We start from the raw sequence: 11,355 nt of genomic DNA, 5'->3' as shown, positions 1-11,355 counted from the left end.
AAGGAGGCAATTATCATTGAGGACACAACACCTAAACCAAAAGAAGGCCCTCCCTTAAAGATATCTGTCACCTATGAACGAGGAAGCCCAAAAACTTCCACCTAGAGAGAGAGACTAAAGACAATGGACTCAAAGAGAGTTCTATAGGAAGCTAAGAAATCTCTACAGGAAACTCAGGCTAAGCTAAAAGAGACCGAGAAATTGTAGGAAAAGGCAGCCAGACAATCACAGGAAGAAGAAAAGACAGAGAAAATATTGGAACCAAGCCCTCAGCCTAGCTTGGACTCATACTATAACTTGTTAGAAGCCGGGAAAATAATTCCCCATAAATTTGTGGTGCCACTCTTCTTTGCACTGGAAGAAGAAAGAATTAGGACTCACACATGGATGAGGATTGCCAAGTCCAAGGGTGTGGCGGACATAGGCCCCCTAGAAGAACAACTCAGGGAGTCAAGGAGAGAAATGGCCATGGTGAAGCATGTGGAAAGGAGTTAGAGGGCCAAACTACAAGAAGAGAACGAGCTGCTGAAAGAGCAGCTACGACTAGAGGGAATTCATAAGGATGACAAACCCTCCATTCTGAGAGAACAACAGCAATAGGAAAAGCCTTCAGTAGACAAAGAAACCTCTGATGAACAACAGAAAGTGGACAGGCTGCAGTTCGAGGTTGAAGCGCTAACAAAACATCTACAGGAGAAGGAGTCATAGGTAGCTGAGGAAATACAGTCTCTAAAACAACAAGTACAAGAAAAGGAAGCCTAACTGGCTTGCATGGCCAGCTGGGCAGTAGAGCCCTTGCGGTGTAGGCAACCTACCATGTCATATGCCCTATATCTTAAAGATCAGTGGTTGCAGTTCCAGATTAACACCATGGCCTAAAGGGGCACCATTCCATTTCAAAGCTACCATCAATTCATGACCTTCTGTGATAGCAGCTCAGCAAAAGATAAGGCTAAGTTATCCGAATTCTATTTACACAACTTGGCCCTCCCAAACATGACTCATTGGGACCCCAATGCTACATTGGGAGATGTGAAACTTATGGCCATGGCCTCCTGGTTAAATCATGAGGAAAAGAGGGTAGCAAAGATTCGGGATATTATCAACAGGGAGCTGAATGAACCACTCATGATTAGGGCAGAACCAAAGGATACATCAGCTCTAATACATTCCCATCAGCACCTGGCCAACAACCATCAGGTTTTACCAGGTTACATTGAACGACAAGCTCAAGCTATTGTCCACTTTGAGGACATGGAAAGATTGTTGGGGGGTAACTGAATTCATGCTTGCACAAGGAGGTGGAACACACTACCCCACAATTTGAAAATAAGAGAATACCACTCTCCAACCAGGATGAGGGAGGCCATGGCAAGGGTACCCCTCTATAAACAGTCAATGCAAAATCTGTAGGCCAACTGGATTGGCCTAAAGTTCAGTCCTCCCTTTCTTTTAGGATTACTGGAAGGAGTTAAAGAAGAAGAGGAAAATATGCAGTGGGAGGAAGTGGAAAGAAAAGTAGGATGTCATGACTGGGAAGAAGACATCGCCTCGGAGGCTTAGGACGTGAGGGAGACAGTCAAAGATATCAAGGATGATGAGGTAGATTAGTTTCTCAAAGGATGAGAAATCCATTTAGTAGGGGGGTGATGTTGAGCCCCAAAAATGGGTAACTTACTGGGACCATGAGCTGAGACCACGGTGTCCTTGCTGCCTCAAAAACATTGTTCTTGCTTCTTCATGCAATTGCTAGTGTTAGTTTCTCATTTGTAAAATTTGATACCAGATGTGATTACATACTTAATTTCATTCTTGCTTGGTTTTCATAAGTTGTTTCACATCATTTTCTACCAAGGGATTTCTGTTAATTTTGATTGCTAGTTCCTAGGTTAAATCAGGTTAGAATAGCTAGATATTTGGTTTGCACAATCTTTGTTTGGTCAGTTTTAAGAAGTAGTGTGCAGAACACCTGAGAAAGCTCCCTGCCTACCCTTCCTCCATCAGCACAACCTGTTCCACCCTCTAACTCAGATTCTTTCCTTTCGTTTGCCACACCTTCTCACTTTGACCTAATTTCCATATTTTTTTGAAACATTGCTCTACCCCTCCTTGAACAAATCCAACCATCCTCATCACTTCTTAGCTTCATCTGCCAAGTTCTAAACCTCTTCACACCTTCATCCAACCTCCATTTCCACTTCTCCACCTTTCTTCCACCTTCAACCCTCAAAAATCTCCTTTCGGAACATCCTGTAGAACCGCGACATACTTCCTCTAGAAGATCACGAGAGCGGTTTTTCGAGATTCGATCACTGTGAAACTCTCTCGAAGGATGTTAGGGACCCCTTAGGCCCTCTTCTCACCTTCCCAACCTCCTGCAAGTGCCCTCACCATTTCCTTCCATCAATCAACCTCTGCACAGTAAAAACAGTTAAGCACATGCATAATAATAATTCTACAAGATTACTCAAAAATTCAAAAAGACATTCCTTTTTAGATTTCACTACAAGAGTGGCTTAGTCACATGCATTCTACATTTCTAGAAGTCAATGGGATCCATTTCTGCTGCTTTCATCCTTTTCCTTGCACCGGTAGGGTTAGCCTGTAGAACTATGGTTTGCTAGGGTTTGCATTCCTTTTTCACTTTCAACTTCTTTCTGCAAGTAGACTAGCTTCCTTAGAGTTAGCTTTCATCGATCACCATTAAAAGATTCTTCTCAGAGCTCATAGAAGTTGGCTTAAGCTCCTATCAGACTTGTGTGAGCTAATCCAGTGACAGTTGTGGCAAGAGCTAGTACTTGTGCATATAGCACCGTCGCTTCCAAGTTTGTTACGAACTATCGGGTTGATAAAAGTAAAGAAGGGAGTCCCAGGAGTTGCAGTGTTATTGCTGCAATATTGGAGCCCACCACTTCTGTCATGCAAAAACTTCATACAAGCCTCCAAAAAGGTGGTAAGCAGAGAGGGGTCAACTTCTTCAGGTAATTATCCTAACTTCCTAAGGTAGAGCCCTCAACGAAGCTTTTCATTGCTTCCATGAATGTTTCCCTCACGCGCTCCTGATCAAATCCCACCTCCTTTTCTAGAGCCTTGCGAACGCACTCACCTGCTTCACTTTGCTTCCCTTTTATCATCATCGGTCATCAACCCACTTCACATCACAATATTCACATTGGGATCTTCTTCGCGGGGCTTAGCCCTCATCATCTGTAGATTCTGGGTAGGTTGCTAAGGCTGTGCCTTCTTCTCCTGCATCTTAGCTATCAATATAGGGCATTCCTCTATCATGTGGTCAAGTTAAGTACAATACTAGCATGACAGCCATGTCTGGCTCATGCACTCCCACACGTAGTGTCCTGGCACTCCGTAATTCTAGAAAATAACTTGTCCCCGGCCTCTACCAGGTCCTCCTCCTCCTCGGCCTCGTCTGCGACCCTGATATCCTCCATGTGCTCCCCTAGTGCCTTGATCCAAAAGTCGTGTTCCTATTTACATATGATACATGAGAATTCTTTCTGTCATCAATTCATCACTATGATAATTACGCTCATTGTGGCCTACCGATTTACATAAATTATAGAATAACTATTGCGGTGTCTGCAAATTTTTTTGTAGCAAGTGGAAATTGTTTGTTACATATTTTCCTGCTATTTGACAGATAGCACACCACAATGCAGGTCTTGTACTTGGTCCTACATGATCTTCTTGCCTTCCAGGCATCAACCCTCCTCCTACCAAATAATTCATGAAAATAAGGCAATGATCTTTATCATGCCCCTGGTTTTTACACTTGAGGCACAAAACTTCTCCGCGCACCTCTTGCCGAGCCGCTTTCTCCTTTTTCAAGCTTTTAAATTCCAAGTAGAGATTTTGTAACTCTGCATGAATATGTTGAACTACTAATGTCACATCCTGGATAGGTGTCTCATGTAACCTCATTGTGATTTCAATCGCTTTCACCTGAGTCCCTATATTTTGCTGTGACAAGGCAATTCTTAAGTGATGGAGAAGCGCATCTATAAACCAATCCTGGTGTTGACCATCGTTGAGATTCATATTGGCTTCATAGATTCCACACTTCAATCTCTGATCTACCTCCCAGGGTGCTTTTGCAATCCTCATCGCAATTTCCTTGAATCCCACTATTGATTGCATTTCAGACTTAGGCCTACCAAACTCCTTTTTCAAAGTAGTCTTAGTGTCCGCTAAGGATGCCAATGGATTATCAGTGCAATACTTTATGTACCATGTCAATGCATGATCTTATAAAGTAGTGACTAACTACACTTTATTCATATGATCATCTATAATATTTTATGCTTTCCATACGGTCTTTGCAACGAGCCAAAACTGGTCTGGGTCCTCATTTCCAAAGCCCTTGAAATAGGAAACTTCATCGTATTTGACATATTGAATGGTGGCAGAGGTGATGGTGGTGTGGGTGAAGGTGTATGTTCTGGAGGTGTAGGTAGAGGTGGTGTGGATGGATGAGGTATTCGAGGAAATGCTTGCCTTATCAGCTGGACAACGGTCTGTGGTGAAGGCTATGCTGCACCCTCGTCATCACTCAGACGAGGGTCAATCAGCGGGCTATATTCAGGGCCAGTTCTCCCTCTATCCCTAAATAACTTTCCACTTCGTGTAGCTCCAAACATCAAGGTAAGGGCATAACCCTCTTTTCATACAAGAGCATTTTAATACAAGTATTCAAATATTTTAAATACTTACCTCGCGATCCCTTGAAGAAGTGTCGCTCTACTTCATTGTAGTTGACTGAGGTATCGACCGTGAATTCTGTCACAAATCCTCCTATGGTTCGATCAAGCTAGTGGTCGACGATGCATGAGATCTTATCTTCAAAAGTTTCCAATCTCCGCACTAGCTCTGGGGTCCACACTATTGAACAGTTAGGCCTCCACCTTCCTTGGCCATCTACCAATTTAGCATTCCACTCGCATAGTTTGATTGGGAAGGTGCAGAAGAAGATTTCATGTATCTCAATGTATAGCTATATGTCCAACCATTTTTCTTTCGTGAGGCGTGAATTTATGCTTTCTTACGCTGCAAATTCGTGGATCTTTCTATCCAACCACTTCCCAATTTCTTTCTTTGTGGGATTCCAGTGATGTGATATCACACATCTCTTTATGCAAATCTTGGTTCTGGCAACGAAACCATTTGCTGGGTTAGTGGGTACTGACCTAGGTTCAAAGTTAGTTTTGCCAAACAAATCCCTACATTACTTTCCTTTCAGCATCAATCCGTGGAGCGCAAACTGAAGTCTCACTTGAAGCAGTATGAGGGGATGATGGAACCAAGTTTTTGCACCCAGATATCAGTTTAATGTCATTTTATGCCCCAAATCTACCTTCATGTAGATCAATAAGCCTTTAGGAATATCAATATAACTACCCTTAATCAGCTTCTATACCTTCGCGAATGTTTATAACTATTTTTCGCTGACCCTGAATATGTGAATCAACTACTTACACACATCAAATATTACTCTTAACCACTCAGATCATCTTAAGTGTTTAATAACTCCCACACACAATAAGATAATCTTCGCCTAAATAGTTAACAGTAATTGCATTCATGTAACAATATAAATAGTGTAAAGTCACACACTAATACATCATTATTTCATAAACCCATTATAACATAAGGCACATTCATATAAATACAAGTAAAGAGATAAACACAAGTATTTCTGCAACAATCTTCTTTATTAATACTCAGTTCTGCTTACAGACACAAGACTTCCCCGCACACTCAGCTGCAGGGGTCCGCACACTCAGCGGCAGACTCTACTCTAGGCCTTCGCACACACATCTACAGAGCGTTCCTTCTACTCTAACACTTCTACCTTCTATTGACCCATTACATTCATCGTTATCCTCATCATCTTCTCTTAGATGTCTTAACACACACATATTTATACAATCCCATGGTCTGCAAACCATGGGTAGATCTTCAAACTCTGACTCAACTTACATAAAACAAGGGTAAAAACCTTTATGATACTTTAACTATCTACATGATCTGTGACCACAACTTGCGGAGACTTTACTTTTTATATAAAAAAATGGGCTTTTTCCCCAACAATCACCCTAGTGGACCCCATCCCAACAGGATGAGTACACCTTACTTGGTAGAGTTGACACTAGAGTTGAAGGAAATTTTGGCCAAGGGATACATTAGGCCTAGTGTATTTCCATGAGGCAGATCGATACTTTTTTATAAAGAAGAAGGATGGTACTCTCATATTATGAATTTATTACATGTAGTTGAACAAAGTAATGATCAAGAACAGGTATTCATTACCGAGGATTGATGACTTGTTTGATCAGGTTGAGGGAGCACTAATGTTCTTGAAGATTTATCTAAGATCTGGATATCATCAGGTACGCATTAAAGAAGAGGACATCTACAGGATAGCTTTTCGAACCAGGTATGGGCATTATCAGTTTGTTGGAGTTCCATTTGGTTTAACTAATGTCCAGCTACCTTTATGTGCATGATGAATAGTGTGGTGCATCGATATTTGGACAAGTTTGTTATTGTGTTCGTTGATGATATATTGGTATATTCAAAAAATGAAGAACAACATGTCGAACATTTAGTAGCAGTGTTGATATTGTAGAGAGAGGATCATTCATATGATAAGCTTCGCAAGTGCAGTTTCTTTCAGATTGAGGTACAGTACTTGAGACATGTGTTTCCAAGGATGGCATAGTAGTGGAACCAAAAAGGCTAAGGTCTATCATGGAGTGGGAAACTCCCAGGAATGTGGATGAGCTAAGATCTTTCATGGTGTTAGCATGTTATTATAGGAGGTCCATTAGGAACTTCTTGCAGATTTATTATCCTATAACTTCACTATAAAAGAAAGGTAAGAAGTTTGAATGGATAGAGGAGTGTGTGTTGAGTTTTGAGAAGATCAAAAGCTTTTGACACATGCACCAATGTTATACACTGAAGATCTAGACCAAGCATTTATAATATGTATAGATGATTTCAAAAGAGGACTTGGTGGAGTCTTTATGCAAGATGGACATGTGGTATGATATGAGTCACGAAAACTGAATGAGCATGAGCAGAACTACCCGAAACACGATCTTGATTTAGCAGTGATCATACATTCATTTATGATATGGAGGCACCATCTTCTTCACAGGAGGTTTGTATTGATGAGTGATGATATTGGTTTGTGGTATAGTTTTGACCAACCAAATATGTATGGAAGTAAGGCTTAGTGGTTGGACATGATCAGTGAGTTTGAATTTGAGATGAGGTATACCAAAGGTAAAGAGAATAGGGTGGAAAATTCTCTTAGCAGGTGGATACAGGTAAATCACGTAACAAAAACGAGCTCCTATGGAACATATTTATAGGATAGGATCCTGAAGGAAGGTCACCAGGATGATAGGTATACGGTGATTGTGCACATGATGCTGCAGTGTACAGAAACAGGTACAGCTTGTGGTACAGGTACATGTACAAGCACTGGTACAGGTGTAGGTGCATAGTATTTGGACTATTGTCCACAACAAATGGATTGGTTAGATATAGGAACAAGATATATGTGCTAGATAGTAGTGAGCTCAAGAAGGTGACCTCATCAAAAATGCATGTAAAAGTTAATAAAAGAAAATTATTTACCAAGGTAATGGGACATGTATCCCAAGTTGAATAATTAGGAAAAAACATAGTGATGTGGATCATTGGTGATTGGTTAGTGCCCAAGGAAATTGGCAAAGGCAATGGCTAAGGCTTTTCAAAGGAAAAAATGCTTCTTTGGCACATTTACTTATGAAAATAATGAAAATTAGGAGAAAAGGGAGGTGAAAGGTCACAGGTTGCATGTCAGGAGAAAAATGAAAGAAAATAATGGGAAATGAATAAAATAGAGGCCTCATTGATAAAAAGGGTTTTGAGGATCAGTTCACTGACTTTTGTTAGATAAATTTTGGAGCTCCCATTCTGTTCTCTCTCTGTCTCTCTCGTACTCTTGGACACAAAGTTTTCTTGGAGCACTCTTGGAGGAGTGTGGCATACTTGGAGTTTTGGAGCAAGAAGGAAAAGGAAGAGAAGGAAAGTAGAAGAGGACATCGAGATCAACAACTATAATGGGTTTTTCTTGTCGGTACTGAGTTGCATTTATGTTTTACTCACTATTTTTGGCATGAATGCAATATGAATGTGGTTTCTTAGTTATGATATGCCATTGGCATGAAGGATTTCCTAGACCAACATTGGATTTTCCTAGCCTTTCCATTTATGGGATAGCCATGGTGTTGTGGGTTCTTTTCTTTATTTTTATGGTTGTTTCTCATGTTTCCTTTAGCTTGGTCTAAGTTACTATTTCTTCGACACCTTGGTTGGACAAATGGTATGGAAGCCCTATATTAGCTTGGGTTGAGTTACTATTCCCAGAAGCCTTGGTTGGACAACCGCTCTAGAAGCCCTTCCTGGGTTCAGTTACTATTCCTAGAACCCCTAAATGGACAAATGCTCTAGAATCCCAGTGATAGTTGTGGGTTGAGTTACTAGTCCTGGAAGCCTTGGCTGGGACAAACACTCTAGACCCCTAGAGGGCTTGGGTAGAGATCAATATAGTGATGGTTTGTGATACCTGACCATGAGATGGGATATTTTTTTGGTGGGTTGAGGTGGTTTTGCCTTTGGAAGCCCTATTTTGGTTTTAATGGATTGTCTCATGAGATCCCACATTCATGGTGGAGTATAGAATGGGGGTGACTGGATGAAGAGAGATTTTTCTTAGCCATGTCTACAGTCAGGTGGTTCTTGGAAGTCACACACCTGGTTGGCCTTTGCATTATTAATACAAGGTTACTTCTCCTTGTTAATTCATGAGTATTATATTGGTTTATATGTGGATGATATGGTTTTTGTTTTCTTGATATTTATATTGTTATTATGTTGGTTATGAACACGTATTCTGAAAATGTCTATTTGTGGCTCTCATCATGCTTTAACTTGTAAATGAATGAACAATGTATCCATGGCCTAATAGATGAAATTGCAGCTATTGTGTTGAGGCATCAATGTTGCTTAGCGATTCTCATATAAGTATGAGACCCCTATACTTAGTTCTATTATTAAGACTTGTAGCTTTCATGTTTGTGATATGTTTGAGGAAATGCTTGTCATGGCTAGTAGGGGTCCAGACTAGTCCTTATTGATGCTTTTGTAAATGCATCTTCGCTCTACTGTGAAATTTCATTTCTAAAGGTGTCATTGAGTTTCGAGCCGTCACCTCGGCTTTGGGCTTGAAAAGGTGGCACAAATCCTAGAGTTGTATGCACAATAATGGGAAAACAATTGCTAGGAATTCAGTTGCCCTTGTTGTGGGAACGTCTAGATCCTCCTCGATGTATGCTAGTCCAAATCAAGGGAGCATCCAGGGGATTGATGTACTGAACATTCAACAAGTCTCAAGGGTTGGTTACCTTATTAGTTGGGATGGATCCTAGGAGTTTTGTTGCTGTTGTGAGAGGTATGTGTGATGTGTTCCACCATTTCTACTTCCTTAACTAACACATAGCAAGTCGAATCATATCATAGTAACTTCTCATCACATGTTTTCCCTAGTTGGTCGATTACTTGGGTATACGTGGGAGGAGTGGGTTACACTAGGAAAATATAGCAAACCAACATCTGAAATTTTTACATGAATTTCACTAATATTTTGGCTCCACATTGTCAAAATTTCAGCTTTTGAAGCCTTGTATAAAAAAAAATTATAGTGAAAATTCCAAGATGGCTTGTTTGAACCAACAAAACCCTAGAATCCAAAACTTTGATACCAAATGTTATGCAACCATATCAAAAAACATAAGAATAGATAGATCGATGACTTGAAAATTAACATCTTCAAGTGGGAAACCTCCTTTACATCACATAAATGGAGAATTCTTGGATGATACAAATCAAAATACCTCCTTGGTATATATAGGAATCTAAGGGGCCATAATATAATAAGAACCTACATAAAAATAAAAATGTAAGGTCACAATAATAAAAATAGTGCACTTCTATGAGACACAACAATAATAATATGGGGCTACATGGGCACAACAATTAAAATAAGACGTCTACTATAAAGATAACAATAAGGAGGCTACACTAGTATTATAGTGACCTACCTTCAGCTTTTCAATGTTTTACCATGATAAGTTTATCATATAGACTCAGATTTGAGTGTCGTTTGCGCCACTGGAACATGGGGATGATTCTAAAACTTAGATTTGGTTTCATTGAGAGTTGATGACTTTGATTTTTTAGATTTTCCATAGCTACCTCGATCACTCCTCCCTACTTAAGGACTTTTTGTCCTCCAAAAGTATAAACAGTATTGCACTCTTAATCTATATAACAAATGCCTTCGAAAGGCCACATTTTTTTCTCCTTTTCCTTTTTACTTTGGAGCTAAAAGTGATGAAAATGAGACCTTTATCCCTATGAAAATATGTAGCTACCAATCCATGTATAACTTACAAGATTCCAAACAAGACCATACTTTCCAATAGTTTATAGAACACTCGTGGTCAATTTTAAAACATAACCAATACCCCATGCTATTAAACTAAAAGGCCAAAATATCACTATGTTACATTCATAAGTGATGTTATACACATCATCATTTAAAAAAAAAATATTGTAACATACATTTAAAATGGTGGCCATACTCAACTACTAAAAAAGGCTACCCATTTCTTACATTACCAAGATAATGGGATTTATTCTTGTAGTTTGCTTCGTTGTTGAATTGCTGCTTCGGTGGTTTGCTTCATAGGTGCTTTCACATGTTGCCTGTCATTATTTGGGCATAGATTTCGATGGAGCTTCTAACATGTGGCTCTCTGATATCCACACTTGTAGAAATTGCTAAAATGGTTCTTTTTCCTCCAGACTTTTGCCCTTATTTTGTTTATCCCTCCTTAATGACATAACCTTTCCTGAATGATTATGTTTGTTGCAAGTTTGGAAAGGAGAGATTGTCTTATCTCTTCCTTTGAAAGAGTCAGGTCTCCTTTAGAGATGACCTATAATCACAATTTCTAGAATGGTGTGATGTATCCTTATCCTCCATTGATTCAGAATCCACGAAACTCCCTTGCTTTCATGGATTTAGAGTGTCTTTAAAATGCATCAAAATCATCATAATAATGAGAAAATTAAATTGAAGAATCACTGATATTGTTTACCTCAATTGTTGATGTTTCAACTCATGATGATACCTATGCTAAGCCTTCACTGCACTTCAACTTTTCCAAAGCCTCTTTTGTGGCTTGTAACTGAAGTTGCAATCTCTGCTTCTCCTATTATTCT

General features: G+C 39.8%; 1 pseudogene; it reads left to right on the top strand.

Moving 5' to 3' along the window:
* Positions 1-4,483: 4,483 nt before the first annotated feature.
* LOC149232574 (helicase-like transcription factor CHR28 pseudogene) overlaps positions 4,484-11,355 on the top strand; it is a 131,483-nt pseudogene continuing 124,611 nt past the window's right edge.

The sequence above is a fragment of the Pinus tabuliformis genome, chromosome J, assembly GCF_031772625.1.
Source record: "Pinus tabuliformis cultivar Carrire ecotype Pingquan chromosome J, CPIR1, whole genome shotgun sequence".
Lineage (NCBI taxonomy): Eukaryota > Viridiplantae > Streptophyta > Pinopsida > Pinales > Pinaceae > Pinus > Pinus tabuliformis.
Note: the sequence above shows the minus strand (reverse complement) of the source record. Positions and strands in the feature narration are given on the sequence as shown.